Source organism: Solanum verrucosum, unplaced genomic scaffold (genome assembly GCF_900185275.1).
Source record: "Solanum verrucosum unplaced genomic scaffold, falcon-dt-bn FXZP01000062.1, whole genome shotgun sequence".
NCBI lineage: Eukaryota > Viridiplantae > Streptophyta > Magnoliopsida > Solanales > Solanaceae > Solanum > Solanum verrucosum.
The window spans coordinates 7,402,237-7,419,863 of NW_026020477.1; the positions used below are offsets into that span (position 1 = coordinate 7,402,237).

The following is a 17,627-nucleotide window of genomic DNA, read 5'->3' on the forward strand; positions in this document are numbered from 1 at the left end:
ATACATTAATTTTAGCTGCAATCCTAGAAAAAGGGACTTTAGTTACTCATAGAACAAAAGATTATCAAGTAATGTTTATAGATCATGAAAGAGTTTACCAAAATGAAGGAGTAGAAGAAAAGCCTTAGAAAGGGTTAGCCAAATCGCCTAAATCGCTACTCTCTCGTTTTTCAAAACTGGATATCCCCTGAAATAATACACTTAAACTATTTATAGTCTAAAATAAAACACGTGGCCAATTTCTGGTGTCCAGGTCCACGACGCGGACTTGTTCCCTCGCCTATAGTTGCACACAGATGAACCCTTTCCGCGACGCGCTCCCATCGCGCATTCCACTGTTAAGTGGAATTCTATTTTTGCGCACGCAGATTGGCTCCGCTACGCGGAGATGCTCCCTCGTGGTGTATTCTCCAGCTTCTTGGCCCGTTTTCTCTACAACTTCGTCTGCTATTTTTCGACCTCTGACCAAGTGCCCTATTTCGGCTCGTTCTTTTATGTTTTTCACCCTGTCACATCTAATTATATTGGTTAGAGAAAGCGACATCAAAAGAACCTCAAAACTTAATTCCGACTACTAAAAAATGCTCTCAACTTAGCTATATATATGGGATAAATTGGTTATCAGGCGCATAAATACACCTAAGATCACTCAGCATCCTAATTGCTTCTCTGAACTCAACATTAGTGACTTCCCCTTCAGGTTGCACTTCAGGTGTATTTGGTAACTCTTACTCCTCAGCATTACGCTTAGCAGGGCGACCTCTGACAGCTCTTTGTGAAGGCATGATTATCTGAAAACACGCACAAGCACGAATTATAAGGAATCATTTTAGAGAGCAAACTCTAATGCATGAAATTAGTGTGAAAGAATTGAGAAATTTTCCTAAATGTTGCAGCCTCCTAATTATAGATGTGGTGCACTTCACACCGATAAATAGGACTCTACAGACACGGCTTCATAGACTCCCTAGGACTATTGAACTCTGGGCTCTGATACCAAGTTTGTCACTCCCCGAGCCTACACCCTGGGCGGGACTGACACTCGAGAACCATTGCTGGCCCAAGCGAACCGCTGGCCTTTCTTACTTACTCAACGAAAGACTTAAAACTCAACAAAAATAAGTTTTTGTATAATAAACTAGAATGTTATTAAAGAACATTCAACTGGCCATTAAGGCAAACTCAAGTCTCAACAAGGAATAATGACAATAAAAAGACTAAAGAACTAACATCTGACTGTCTATAAAGCCTCTAAAACAACTGAGATGGATGTCGGGACAGGACCCCGATCATCCTACCAAATGAAATACTAAAAAGAACTAAAAGCAATAAAGGAGTCCTAAGAAATGTTAGGAGGCTCACTACTGACTCTGAAGTGCTCAACTGGATCAACGGTGCACCGGATGCCGATCCTAGTTACCTACGTTTGCATAATAATACGATGCAGGTCAACTGGCATCAGTACATTGAATGTACGAGTATGCGAGTTGGAATGCTAAAATAACATAGGCTTGAGAAGAATCTAAAAGAAATTGAAGAACTTACCTGGCTCAACCCAACTCAACATGACTGAACTCATTTCAATGTAAAGCAATTTAAAACAAGTGCATTATAAAGAAACAAATTGTTTAAAAACATGTTGTCAACTCTATGTGTATGCAAGGATACAACATAACTCTTAAATGTATGTAAAAATACAAATAATTGTGTATATAAGAATACAATAACTTATGTGGGAATTTCTCTAACTGACAACCATCATGTAAGAGCTATTGTGATGATACAACGATTTCCCTTACGCTGCCAGAGCATCCTATACCTTGCCAAGGGCATAGGACCTGAACTACTAAGTGGATCCATTAGTCTATGCTAAAAAGCACTAAAGGAATCATCTAAAAAGTATGACCCTTTTCTTCCCATGATGGCTACATGGTTTATGGGGGCTGTGAGTTATCTGAACTCTCACCCATATCGGTGCTCATTATTACTCCCAAAAATATAATAATATTAGCTCTTATGTTTAAAAACATACTTCTTCTGTGATTTGAGATTAGTGCTCAAAAACTTAGATCAAAGGCTATCTTGGAAATCAAAGTTTCCCCTCTTGCTTCATTTAGAAATCGATTACTCTTTTCTGAAAACTTGCCCGAAGGCTCTTTGGAAATCTCAGTTTCCGTTCTTATTTAAATGTGAAAACATTTCAAATCTCTTTGGAAATTCTTAGTCCCCATATACTTTTTAAGAAATGAACTTCAACTTTACTCTTTACTGAACTCAAACCTTAAGTCTTAGAACAAGGTTAAAGTGTTTGCAAAAGACTTTTGGAAAACTTTTCTCTTAACTTGACTTTTGACCTCTCTTGACTTGACTTTGAACTGGTCCTTGAATTAAATTATGGATTCAAGGATTGTGATTTGTGATTGGAAAGATCTCGTGATGTTTAGGAATGATTTTAGATAACTAAACATAAGAAAAGACCGAAAATCAATATATAAGGGTGGGTCCGTGACGCGGAGAAGCTTTTAAAATTTAGTTTAGAAAATTACTTTTGAGGCAGAAGTCTCTGTGATGGCTCCGTGACGCGAAATGAAAATTCCTAAAACTGGAACCAGCTCCGCGACGCGCCATCACCTCCCAATTTTGTTCGACGAAATTTCTTCTTCGTTTTTCAGCTCTAAACCCTCTAAACTCCGTAGGTTCTTTTACCCAACACTTAGAATCAATTAAATGTTCAAAGTACATCGGATTCTACTCAAAATCAAAACCTAAAATCACAGATTAGGATCAAACAACTCCTCAACGAAACAAGAATCTAATGAAATTTCAACAAACCCTTTCAAGAACTCAATTTCTATGCTTTCAATAAGTTAAATTCGCTGAAATAAATCATGATTGGCATGTGGGAGAATTAACCCAACGCTATGAGATCTCACATACCTTATAGGGATCACCCCCGATAAAATCCACAAGTTAATCTCGACAAATCTTGAACGTTCTTGCTTCTCTTTCTCCTTTCTCTTTTCTCCAAGCCCTAGCGTGAAATTCACTTTTCTAAAACCAACTAAAATCTAACTTTACCCAATTAAACTCCTAAAAACAAATTAATTAACATGGGCAAGGAAAAGACCAAACTACCCTTCTAAAATCCGGATTGGACTTTCCTTATTCAAACAGCCTAACTTCCGAAGGGAATAACTTACTCATACGAACTCGGAATCACGCAAACTTGGCAGTGTTGGAAAGATCATTCCAAGGGCTTTCCTACCATATCTGGAATCACACCTAACTCATCCTGAGCTAGGAACTATGGCCATGTGAAGTTGACCAAAAACTCACTTTAATACCTTTACCAAATTTCCAGATTTTTTAAAGGGAAAAGGGACAAATATACCCTTGAATTATCGTAAATGGTATGTAAATACCCTTCGTTATACTTTTAGGACATTGATGCCCTTACCGTTTAATTTTTGGAGTGTATATACCCTTTGCACTAACGGAAGGACACGTGTCATGATCTAAACGGTCTATCCAAAATTTATTTAACTTTTATCCATAATTAAAAAATTGACCCGATTAAATAAAAACCCACCCAAATAATTTAAGACCCGCACCAAATTATAACCCCAAACCCCCAATAGACTATCTTCTCGATCTTTTCCTTCCTGACAGAGAAGGTTATAGCTTCTTCTTTTTTTAAGTTAAATTTCTCGATTTTCTCCTTCCTAACAGAGATTGTTATAGTTTTTTTTTTAAGTTAAATTTCATATTAATTGCTACCCTAATTTAATACAATTCTCATCAACAAAGTAAGATCCACTAATCTTTTTTAGACAAAATAAATGAAACAGACAAAAACTCTTTGAATGTATGAGTAGAACTTTGGGGGTTTCTCAATTGATGGAAATGAGATTGATTTTTTCTTGTTTATGGAGTGTCCTCTTGGTCTCCATTATTGTAGCTTTGTCAAGAGAGCTAGAGGTATGCTCGGCTGCTCGCCAGAGCTGTTGGTACATCGATGAGGGAGAGATGAGTGTGTGGTGGCCTAAGGGTTGCAACCTCGCTGATTTCGTCGGATCGCCGGATGTTGGGTTTGTAGCAGTTAGAGGTGGCTTTGTTTGTGGAACTTCCCCGGAGAAGATGGAGTTGCAGTACAGTCTTTGGTTGCCGGAACTTGAGAAGAAAGGGAAAATTAGATTTATTTGGTCGTGGGTCTTAAAAATATTTGGTGGGTTTTTAATTATTCGGGTCAATTTTTTAATTGTGGGTAAAATTAAATTAATTTTGGATAAATCGTTAAGATCGTGACACGTGTCTTTCCGTTAGTTCAAAGGGTATATACACTCCAAAAATTAGACAGTAAGGGCATCAATGTCCTAAAAGTATAACGAAGGGTATCTACATACCATTTACGATAGTTCGAGGGTATATTTATCCTTTTTCCCTTTTTTAAATTCTTCCCAAAAATAACTATTTCCAGATTTTAAACTTCCTTCTAGTTCTTTCTAGTTGCGAGATGTTACATTATCCATGTGGAAGCCTTACATAGTAAGAAGGCTAGTCCATAGTGGAAGGTTCTAGAAACATGTGAAGGATTTCACGGTAGATCCTAGTATTTCATGGATTTGCATAGAAGGTCCTTGGAATCTTCTAGTTATGTAGAAAATTCTAGAAGAGGGACTTATTTGTAAATATGTAGGGACTTGTACAATAAATATTATCTACATGTTAACCCCTAAGTGAGTAGTATAAATAGAGGGACATCCATTTGTAAACTCATCAATCAAAGTTCACTATACATTTCATCCTAACAATTATTTTGTGGTTTCTCTTCTATTATCTTAGCGATGCTTAGAGTTTTAGGTTAACTTGGCATAACAAGAACGTAAGAAATTTGTCAAGTATCGCACAACTACTAAGGCGGACAAGAATAATCAGAAGGTCCTGCCTGAGGACGTCTCGCTTGGTAAATAGTGGATCACAAAAGTTAATGCAGAAATGGATGCAGTCGAGATATTTGTCCAATGCTTGGAGACGGTAAAGGGCACTCTTAGAGATGGTGTTGACTTCATAACACAAATGTTGGTGTAAATCAACTCTCTAAGGGATAATAATTCCTTTCAACAGATTTATAAGAATGCTTAACATACTTAGATTCAACACAAACTTGACATTTTTATTTATTGCACTCAAAGTTAGACAAAACTTCTAAGTTGATCAGTTTTCCTTACAAGATTTTGTTATTGACATGTCCCAAGCGTTCATGCCACAAACAGTTTGACTCAACCAAGTGAGAACTAACAAAAATATTGAGTTTAAAAAACCCTCCATGATGTAACTTTTCCTCACAATTTTTTTGTTCCTTCTTATTACAATTTTGTTTGATATAAACATTGTTTAGAGTCACCACCTTGTTAGATGTCATTTTCAGAAGGACCTTTCCATAACATTCAATTTGATTATTATAGAACTATCCATGAACATAGTCTCATCGGGTCCAATAAGGGCAATATAACCTAAATGTTTCGTTTACAAAATATGACAGATGACTATTCATCAATATTCATGTCTATACGAATAGTTATATTTTAATTAACATATATTTCATGAAAAATCACAACATTTTAAGTGACACTTTTCATAAAAGAACACAACTATTTTGAACAAGTATATATATAATTTGGTAGTTTCATACTAGTCATACCATATACTAGTAAAAGAGAAACTCAACGACCACAACATCAAATATAATTCAAGAATTTTGTGGGTCTAACATAATACAAAAATATCATTGAATTTCATATCTTGTGCTTCAAATTTAAATTAAACACTAAGCCTAATTTTATCTTTATCATAAGCAAAGAACCCCCACATTTTAAATATCATCTAAAAAATATTTTTCAAGTCTTTGAAAATAATTTTTCCACATATTTTTTCCACACTATCAAAATGTCATTGGCAGCATGAAAATTCTTTTGGAAATATTATTCTACAAAAGAATTATAGTGCTTCAATTTCCGTTGACGATCTTTACACAATGTCAAAGTTCATCTCATACAGGCACCTATTTTAGGCAAAAAATCACACACTTTAAGTCACTGATCTTTTTTGTTTTCTGCTATAACAATTAGATATACCACTTAGTATTTAGAATACTAACAACAAAGACAAAAATAATTTGTTCAATTTGTTTCAATTTAACAATAAAGCTTTATATTCTTCAAATTTTCAACCGAATGAACTTTGCATGTGGATGAAGTTTTTATGACTTCAAATCAGTTTCAAATTCAAATGGAGTAGACAATCAAAAGTACAACACTAAATTATTAGGTGAAGTTTTCATATTTTTCAAACCAATTGCACAGTCTAATATATCCAGAGTAGAAAACTACAAAAGTTTTTAGTCTACAAAAATCAAATACAATCAAATTGCACACGAAATTCAAAACTACAAAAAAAAAATTAGTCTACAAACAAAATAAAACATATCCTTAGATTATCACATAAATATATCTTTCTTTTCAAATAGCCTTCCAACTAAAATATTTTGACATAATAGCTTATTAAACTAAAATATGCATATCTCATTCTGCAAACAAGAATTTTAAAGGCAACACTACTTGCCAAGGAAAATTCATTCAAAAAACATATGGTTTGCATACCTTTTTCCAGAGACACACATGATAAATATCAAAAGAGTTAACTTTTAGAAACTTTTTTCCTCCTTAGATAAATAATAAGAAGGTTACCTAGTGTAATCTTTAACCAGACTACCACCAATTCTTCTGGTACATAATCACTTCGACCTTGCTAAACATGGCACTAAATTCTGGAGAAGTAGTGTATTAATCTTCTACTTCCATGATCTATTTCCCTCAATCAGAAGAATACAAGAAATACAAAAATTATAGTAATTTCCTTAAGACTCTTGTTCATCCCGTAACAACTCTTCATTTTTCATTAGGAAAAAGGACAAATATACTCCCGAACTATCGTAAATGAAATATAGATACCCTCTGTCGTACTTTTGAGACATTGGTGCCCCTGTCGTCCAAAAACTAGAGCATATTTGTCATTCACTCTAACGAAAGACTAAATAGGGACATGTGGCGCAATCCTACGGAAGGACCTGATTTGACCAATAAGTTAAACCCAAACACTCATATCCACCCATGACCCGATTAACCCACTCGTGTAACCCATTACTCATACTTAAACTAACCTATCCAAAAACCTAAAATATCCCCATTTCTCTCAACTCATTACTCACACTAGGGTTTTAGGTTTATGAGATAAACGACTGAGTTGGACGTAGGGGTGCTTTTGTTAGTTCTTATTACTGTGCGTAGGCCACTTCAGGTAATGGGGTCACCCATGTCTGAATTCCAACGTGCTAATCTTCTCTCTTAGGCACATCACCTTGCCCGAGCCAGAAAACTTCTTGATTTGGTTGATCAATGTTGAATCATTAGACAAAGAACAAGCATTAATTACTCTCCATAATTGTTACCATGTTTTGCTTGCAGAAATCCCCTGCACGCCGACCATCAATGAAAGAATTGTTGGAAAAATATTTTATCAACAAGAAGTAGTGGGATGCTTTCTGGTGATTTAGAAGCTCCCCAGTTACCAGTCGAACTTTAACCCTTACCCCCTCCCCCTCCCGCTTTCCAATCAAGTCCCACAAGAAGGTCCGGTGAGCTTAAATCAGGTTTCAGTTCTATACAAAATAAAAGTTTAAGTTGACTATTTCTTGTATTTGTGGATGACTTACGATGCAAATGGGGATTTTTTTTTAGGTTTTTGGATAGGTTAGTTTAAGTGTGAGTAATGGGTTATATGGTGGGTTAACCGAGTCATGGGTGGATATGAGTGTTTGGGTTTGATTTATTGGTCAAATTGGGTCCCTCGGTAGGATTGCACCACGTGTTCCTATGTGAAGGAAAAATATGCTCTAGTTTTTGGGAGGCATGAGCACCAATGTCCGAAAAGTATGACGGAGAGTATTGTTAGGGTTTTGCCCTGATTTTCTTACCTTATTTGAAGTTTATTTTTTCCTAAAAGATAAGACAAAACATTACCATAAATATTTTTTTTTACTTTTCATGAAAGGAAAATATTATAATATTCTTCTATATTTGAGTTATTCTTTTCTTGGAAGAAAAGTTTGGAACACTATAAATTGAAGACCTCTCTTCTCATATCAAGAACACAAGAACATCCACAATGTAGTCAATAAAAAGTTGTTTGTGGGGAGATTTTCCCTCAACAGTTTTAGTATTTTATTTTATTAGTTTTTCATATGTAGGCCGATTGGCTAAACCATATAATAATATTATGTTTTTAGTCTAAGTTTTTGTCATCTGATTTATCAACCGTATGATATGCAATTGTAAGTTTCCGCATGACGCTCTAATCACTTTCGAAGCCATCAAGTGATATCAGAACACATGGTCCAACGATCCCATGGTCCTATGGTTCAATGAGGTTGAAGACAGGCTCAAGATGGTTTCAAATCAATTTGATGATAATGAAGATTTTTGTCGAGCTGCATGTGGAGAAGAGATTTAAACCATATCAACATTCCTATTGCTGCAATTTTAAAAATAAAAACAAAATATTTTTAAGAGAAAACACATAAAAATCTCCCTAAACTTGGTCGGATAACTTACTTTAGCACTTAAACTACACGGGCGTTTAAATACCCTCTTAAAATCTTTGAAGTGAATTAAAAACCACCTTGAGATTATTATACCACTCTCACTTGCCACATCATAACCATGTAAGTGCCATAACATAGCCATGTCAGCACCATGTCATTAATTAATTTTTTTATAAATTATTTTCACAATTTTTTCTTTAACATTACTTAAAATTTATTTACACTAAGTAATTTACAAATGCATTTTCTAAAATTAAAATTTAAATATGGATCTATTTTTATTTCCCCCACCCACCCCCTTTTTATTTCCCCCCAATACCCAACCCCTTTTTATTTCCCCCCAATACCCAGCCCTCACCCACTCACTTCTTTCTTCTTCCTTCTTCACCATTTCTAGCTCTTAACTATTCATTTTTTTCCTCTTCATATTTTCCAACGAGCTCCACCACACCTCCTATATCTCTTCCTTTCTTCGTCTTATTTAGTGAACCAACAAGTTTTTTTAAGCTCCGATGAAAATCGATAAAATTTATATGTGTGAAATTGACGTCAATAATAAAATGTTGGTGTTGGGTTTTGTGGATTACTAAAGAGATGGTGAAATTGAAGTAGCTGATAGAGTTGAAGATGAAGATGGAGGAAAAAAAGATGTTTCAATGGAGAAGAAGCTTATTGGGGAAGACAATAAAATAAAGAGAAAAAAATTTAAAAGTTTTGTGGACCAATAAGAAAATCCATATAGTTTAATAAAAGTTAATATATTAACAAAATAATATTTTAAATATTAATTATATATTGACCTATAAAAAAATGATATGTGTATGATTTTATAATTTTTTTTCTTTTTTAATTCCTTCACATGCTATTAGGTGAGTGAACTCACACTCTTTGCCACGTCATCCCTTAGGAGTGCATTTAATTCACTTCAAAGATGTTAAGGGGGGTATTTAAACGCTCGTGTAGTTTAAGTGTTAAAGTAAGTTATTCGATCAAGTTCGGGGGAGGGGGAGGGGGGTTATGTATTTTCTCTATTTTAAAACCAATTTTAACCCATATATTTTATACCTTATTTTTAACCATGGCAAGCAACAGTGATGAAGACTATGTGAAGAATGAAGATTATCATACATTTGAAGAAGGTGTATCAAGTTTTGTCAAGAAAATCCCACCAAAAGAGGAGATGTGTTAGGGTTTTGCCTTGATTAGCTTACCTTATTTGAAGTTTATTTTTCCTAAAAGAAAAGACAAAACATTACCATAAATGTTTTTACTTTTCATGAAAAGAAAACATAATATTCTTCTATATTTGAGTTATTCTTTCCTTGAAAGAAAAGTTTGGAACTCTATAAATTGAAGACTCATCTTCTCATATCAAGAACACAAAGAACATCCACAATATAGTCAATAAAGAATTTTGTTTATGGGGAGATTTTCCCTCAACAGTTTTAATATTTTATTTTATTAGTTTTTCATATGTAGGTCGATTGGCAAAACCATATAATAATATTATGTTTTTAGTATAAGTTTTTGTCATCTGATTTATCAACCATATGATATGCAATTTTAAGCTTGACGCTCTAATCACTTTCGAACCCAACAAGTATGTGTATATCATTTAGGATAGTTCAAAAATATATTTATCCTTTTTTCCTTTCTTCATTCACACGTTTTAAAACACAAAAAATTGATCATTGTTCTGCTGTAACTTAGCTTGCTCAGCAATTTTATTTATTTTTTTAATGTAATGAACCTGACTTATTCGTGATGTGTTGGAAGTAAAAGGAATAAAAAATCTGGGTATTGAATGGAATCCTTTTTTTTTAACAGTTTTAAATTGTGATGTATTATAATCAAACCGATCATGAACTCAAAGATGTTGGCCCAAGACTTTTAAATCATAATTAGCAAAGGAAAAATTACTTGAATACTTTTTAATAAATAATTAGTGATTTTAGTGATATTTAATATTTATTACCATTTATTTATAACAATACATTACAATACTATGATAAATCACCTATATATTAAAAGTGAATTATGCAAGAAATATAAATGAATTACAAGTGTTTTAAAATATATTAAAATAGTATTATAAATGTAATATAAGTGTCCAATAAAAAAATATTAATGCTATAAATGATAAATATTTTCTTAGCTAGCGTTTGACCCCAAGTTCTCAAATATTCTTGGCAAATCATATTTGGGTGAAGTTTTTGGTGAAGTTTCACCATGTGTTTGACCCCAATTTTTCTCAAAAATATTTGACTATTTCAAAAAATATTATTTATACCATAAGTTCTAAAAATTATTAAATATACTCATAAATTTATATCATCATTTTATAATGAATATATTCAGTTAAAAAATAACCTTATAGTATAATTGATAACAAACAACAATAACAAAATAACAATATAGGCAAGACAATACATTAATCGCATACTCAAATTTATCCCTGATTCAGTTATAATTATAACTCATTAAACACTATTTGTTCTTTTCTTCTAAATTTTATCACTCAAATTAGAACTCAAACTTTTTCGGAGGAGGTAGTAACAAATATTAGTTGAAATTAATAAAGAGTAAATTTTAGGTTTAGCAAACATAAAAATCATATTTGTATGTTATAGCTATAGTTCGCATAATTGCGCTCCATAACAAATTTTATGTTTGCTATGGAGCTTTTGATTTGTATAATTCGCTATATACATCCAATTTATATACAAATTGTTCAGTTTTGTATAAATTAATTTATACAATTGGATAATTTGTATATAAAACGTTTCAGTTTTTTCTATATTTGTATATGTATACAGTCATGTTCGTCTTTTATTATGATAATTACGTTTGTATATTAGATGCTATTTGTATATGTATATGTGTTTTTTGTTAGGCTTGTCCATTGTATATGTATATATAGCTGTAATTTGTATATGTACGTGTTCTTTGTATAAGTGTATATGTGAAATTTATATGCAAATAAGAAATAGTATTAGCTGTAATTTGTATAAGTATATGTTCTTTTTGTTGTGCTTTTTAGTTGTATATGTATATATGTGTAATATGTATATAATATAAATAAAAATTTGGTTAGTTGAATCTGTATATGTATATGAAAATTCATGAAAAAAATTAAAAATATTATACAGAATACAAAGAAAAAAAGTATAAAGTTGATTTCAACATATTTTTGACGGTTACCTGAAATTTTAATAGCACAATCGGGAGGGTAATGGCGACAATTCAAAAATAATGTTGGTGAGAGGAAACTAATTTGGGTGAGAGAATTTAGGAGAAAATTGTGTAAATGTGGGGAGAAAAGAACGAAAATTCAAAATTCAAAAGTAATGTGGGTGAGAGGAAACTAATCTGGATGAGAGAATTTAGGAGAAAATTGTGTAAATGGGGAGAGAAAAGAACGAAAATTCAAAATTCAAAATAATGTGGGTGAGAGGAAACTAATCTAGGTGAGAAATTTTAGGAGAAAATAGTGTAAATGGGGATAGAAAAGAACTACTTTGATTTGTATATATCCTTATACAAATATACCTTTCGCCTCTTTATACAAATCATGGGTCCCGCTAGATAGCAAACTATGTGGAATAGTAGCTGCGAATTGGAAATAAAGTAAACTATAGCTATAACATTTAGTATGAATTAAATGTTTGTTATTTCATACAATTTTCTCATTAATAAATAATGGGTATTTCTTATAAAATATAAAAATTTGGGGAAATTTTTAATTTTTTAAAATTCTCAAATATTAGAATTTGACCCCAAATATTAGTTTTTTCTAGTATTTGAGAAGTTGGGATACTTGACAAATATATTTACCAAATTATATGACCAAACATCACTTCCAAAAAATTTCCCAAGTTTTTCTCAAGTAATCTCTAGGCCAAACGAATCCTTAATATTACATATCTATGTAAGTTCCCCATTAGCAAACTCAACTTGTTAGACAATTTAGTGAGCACAATTTTTTATGTGCATCTTATCTGACATTGAAAATTGAGAATCATAAAAAACAATATAATAGTAAGCAAAAAGTATCGAAATGTTCGCAGGCATGTTTGACCCTAACAACTCATGGCTTCTAAATAAAGAGAAATGACCAATCAAAGTTATGGTGGAGTTGTAAATACTCTTTCAACAGTAACTAATAGGTCTTGAATTCGAGTCTCCTTAGGTACAGAGTCGCTTTTGTTAGGGAGCGTTTTACCACCCCTCCCCCCTCGCCTACACTCTGAATGTGGAACTTTCCGACGCGAATCTGAATTTAGTTGTGCTCCAATATGGATATCAAATGCCGAATGAAAAAAAAAGAAAGATAATTGAGTGTTCAAGATGAATAAAATTGTGATTTAAAAGAGTTATGAGTTGGGATTCCTACATCATAGAGTTAAAGCATGATAGTTCTTTCCTTTTAAATATTTGTCTGCATATTTATTCTTGTCAATGGTATTGTAGTAGTGTCAATTAACTCTTGCTAGTTTTAATTTTTTTGGTTTCATTAATTTGGTGTATTACAATCCTTCAAATAATGTTTAGAAAACCTAATATATAAATACTTTGTTGGATTAATGTACAACAGCGCCCATGGCCTAATGGATAAGGCGCTTGACTTCTAATCAAGCGATTGTGGGTTCGAGTCCCACTGGGCGTGATCTTTTTGTCAATATTTTTATATGACACGTCAGCATGAATTGAGTTTTTAAGTAGAAAAATAATAATTAATCTGATCCTAATTTTGTTTTGTTTGGAATTGAGGACATTTATCACCTAAACCACTTTCTTCATCGGTCCCTTAACACTTTTTTTTATGGATATTACATATTGTTTTATAATGTATCATATTGTTTTAACGAATAAAACATTTGGTAAGATTGTTACCGTTTTAGTCGTTATATAATGTCATACATTAATATGAATTTGAATGATAAACCTATAAGAAAGTAGGATCTAAGGTAGAGCTACTATAAAAAGGTATGATAAGAAAATAAAATAAAATTATTAATTGTCGTTAAAGATCAACACCCACATTATTTAAGGTATGGTATGGATTTTTTTTCAAAGATAAATATAACTCTTTTTCTTTCATTTTATAATTTATCCTCCATTATTAGAGATTCATTCGAACTGCTCCACAAAGTGTTTGATGTGACAAGAAATATATCTTAGAAAAATACCTTTGATAAATAACTTAACTTTTAGTTAGACCGTCATAAGATACTTTCAATAAAATTATTTATTACTAGAATAAATATTATTATTGATCTGCAATACTAAAAAATAATCACTAAAAATACTATCTAGTTTGTTAATATTAGAATCGGTACTTGATAACTGTTATTTCCGTTCTCAAATTAAATATAGATGAATGAGTAGACGAAGAACAATTGAGCTAAATTTTCTGTATATCTTATTTCTGCATAGCAAATGTATATATAGGAAATACGCGGAATTAAAATGCTAACAGACTAACAGGTGTCCTATCTCAATTGGCTACCTTGTAACAAACTATTATTTACAATTAATAAAAACATAAATGGAAATAATATTTACACAAGAACAGAAAATTGTGGAAGGTTCTGGATTGGTGCCAGCTGTGAGGCCACGTGTTTCTTCAGTCTTCATTTTTACTTTGCTCTTTTCAATTTTGCAATATCTATGTCTGAAACACTCTTCTCTTTCATAATGAAACCTTTACTATCTTTCTTCCCTACTGGATTTCCATCATCTGTAATTCCAACACCCCCCCCCTCGAATTGGAGGGGAGGAACGAACACCCAATTTGCTTAACAGAAGATGATGAGAGGTACCTGGAAGCGGTTTAGTAAAAAGATCTGCTATCTGGGAAGACGAAGGAAGAAACGATAAAGAAATCAAACCAGCAAGATATTGTTGCCGGAAGAAGTGGCAATCTAAGTCAACATGCTTCGTCCGCTCATGAAAAACAGGATTTTTGGCGATATGAATCGCGGCCTGGCTGTCGGAATGAAGAGAAATGGGTAGAGAAGGAGACAGTGTAAGATCAGAAAGAAGACGGACAAGCCATGTTAACTCGGCAACAACACGACGCATAGACCTATACTCTGCTTCGACATAGGAAAGCGAAAGAGATGGTTGATTTTTCGATTTCCAAGAAATAGGACTACCACCGAGGCTAATGTAGAAACCACTGACTGACCGGCGAGAGTCAGGACAAGTAGCCCAGTCAGAGTCACAAAAAGTCAATAAGGTGAAAGAAGGGGAAGAATTGAGGAAAATCCCTAAGCCAGGGTCGGAAAGAAGATATCGAAGGACATGATAGGCAGCCAAGAGATGTGCTTGATGAGGTTGTTGCATATATTGACTAAGATGTTGGACGGAAAAAAAGATGTCAGGGCGTGTGTAGGTGAGGAAGTTGAGTTGCCCAATAAGCCGCGATAACTAGTAGCATTAGGAAGGGGACAACCCATAACTGATTGTAATTTGTGAGTGGGATCCAAAGGGGAAGATGCGGGTTTAAGGCCAAGGTACTCATATTCCGATAAGAGCTCCAGGATGAACTTTCGTTGATTAAGAATTAAACCATGGGGTTCCCTGATTACTTCAATACCCAAAAAATAGTGTAAGTCCCCCAAATCTTTTATCTTAATTTCTGAGTCCAAGAATGATTTTAAAGCATCTAATTATGCCTTGTTATTGCCTGTAAGTAGAATATCATCAACATAGACGCCTAGGATAGAAATAGAAGAATCATGACACTTATAAAAAAGTGAATAATCATTTAGGGAGTGAGTAAAACCTTTAAACTGCAAGGCTGAAGTCAGACGAGCATACCACTGTCTCGAGGCCTGTTTTAAGCCGTAAAGAGACTTCTTTAGACGACAAACTTGAGTAGGATCAGCCACTTTCAAACCAGCTGGAAATTTCATGTAGACTTCCTCATCTAACTCACCATGAAGAAATGTGTTGTTTACATCTAATTGATATAACCCCCAGCCCTTCTTAATGGCAATAGCAAGCAAACAACGTATAGTAGTAATCTTGACGACAGGGCTGAAAGTTTCTGTAAAATCAATACCGTCTTTTTGAAAATCACCTCGTACAACTAACCTAGCCTTCAATCTCTCTACAAAACCGGATGAATTGAGCTTAACTTTGTAGACCCATTTAGTAGGCCAAGCTTTCTTTCCCGGAGGTAATGAGACCACTTCCCAAGTGTCATTAGTGATCAAAGCCTCTAGCTCCTTAGTCATAGCATCTTGCCAACCCGGATATAAAATAGCTTGGGTAAAAGAAGTAGGCTCTTGAATATGGGACAAAGAAGTGATATAATTCTGGTTAGAGTGAGATAAAACAGAAATAGTGAAAAGGGAAACAGATGAAGGGTAAGAGAAACAAATATCAGACACACGATAAAGATGGACACTATTGCAAACATAATCTCCAAGGTAGGCTGGAGTCTTGACAGATCTAGTGTATTTTCGTAAGACAGCAGGATCTGGAGAAGAAATAGGAGGATTCGAAACAAGGGAATGAGGGACAGGAATAATAGGAACAGGAGGAGGTGACGTACTAGAGGAAAAATTAGGCTCATAATAGGTTTGAGGAATGTCAAAAGGAAACATAGAAACAGAGGGTTGAATGGCAGAGAAAGGGTAAATATCTTCATGGAATTTAACATCCCTTGAAACAAAACACTTTTGAGAAATGAGACTTAATAATTTGTAACCTTTTTTGCCAAATGGATATCCAAGAAAAACACAGGGCTCAGCCCTTGGCGCTAATTTAGATCTTCCCTGAGAAAGAGTAGAGGCAAAGTCAAGACACCCAAAACACTTTAAATGAGAGCAAGAAGGAGGATGGTGAAACAATCTTTCATAAGGTGTTTTGAAAGAAAATAACTTAGTGGGGCACCTATTAATCAAGTAAGTGGTTGTCATAAGAGCATCCCCCCAAAATTTATGTGGAAGCTGAGACTGAAAAAGAAGGGCTCGACAAATTGCCAATAAATGTTTGTGTTTTTGTTCAACCACACCATTTTATTGTAGTGTGGTGACACAAGAGGTTTGATGAATAATTCCTTGGGAGGATAGGAATCTAGAATTTTCAGAACTGGAACATAATTCCCAAGCATTATCTGATCTAATGATTTTGACTTTTTGTTGAAATTGTCTTTCTATCATAGCAAGGAAGGACTTAAGAATAGTGAATGCATTGCTTTTAGTGGTTAGCAAAAAAGTCCAAGTTCCTCTACTAAAATCATCCACTATGGTAAAAAAATATTGATATCCATCATAAGTAGGTGTTTGAAAGGGTCCCCATGTATTAATATGAATTAAGTCAAAAAATTTCTTAGAAGAAATCTGGCTAGTAGGAAAAGGGAGTTTGTGTTGTCTTGCTAAGGGGCAAATAGAACAGGGCATAGAAAACTTTGAAACAACAGAAACTGAAATTTCATTAATATGCTGAATATTTAAAAGAGGGATATGACCCAATCTTACATGCCATAGTCTACTTTTAACATCATTAGAAGAAATACAAGACAAACTGGATGAAACATCCTTAAAGGAATGAGAACTACAACTAGAATTTTTAAAAGAAAGAGCAACTGGAAGCCTATTCTTAAGGACATAGAGACCATTTTGACTTTCACCAAGGAGCATTGGCTCTTCATTGAAGGGCCCTACATGAAACAATGAGAAGAGGTAAAAATTAGCATGTTAGAAAGTTGTTTGCACAACTGATGGACAGACAAGAGGTTGAAGTGAAAACTGGGCACAAATAAAACATTATGAATGATAAGATTAGAGAAAAGTTTCACAGAACCTGAGTGTGAGACCTCAACCCGTTGGGAATTAGGCAAATTAACACAAATAGTCTTAGGTAGAGATTCAAGATTGAAGAAGAGATCCTTGTTATAGCTTATGTGCTCACTTGCACCTGAATCTATTATCCAAGTTTGCCTAGTATAGGTGGT

General features: G+C 33.6%; 1 protein-coding gene and 1 non-coding gene across 2 annotated transcripts in view; both read left to right on the forward strand.

Annotated features, from left to right (window-relative positions):
• LOC125809198 (gamma-glutamylcyclotransferase 2-3) overlaps positions 1–17,627 on the forward strand; it is a 1,073,903-nt gene that overhangs the window by 891,266 nt on the left and 165,010 nt on the right. The window lies entirely within an intron of this gene.
• Positions 13,253–13,325, forward strand: TRNAR-UCU (transfer RNA arginine (anticodon UCU)). Its single transcript has one exon. It is a non-coding gene; the product is annotated as a tRNA-Arg (tRNA).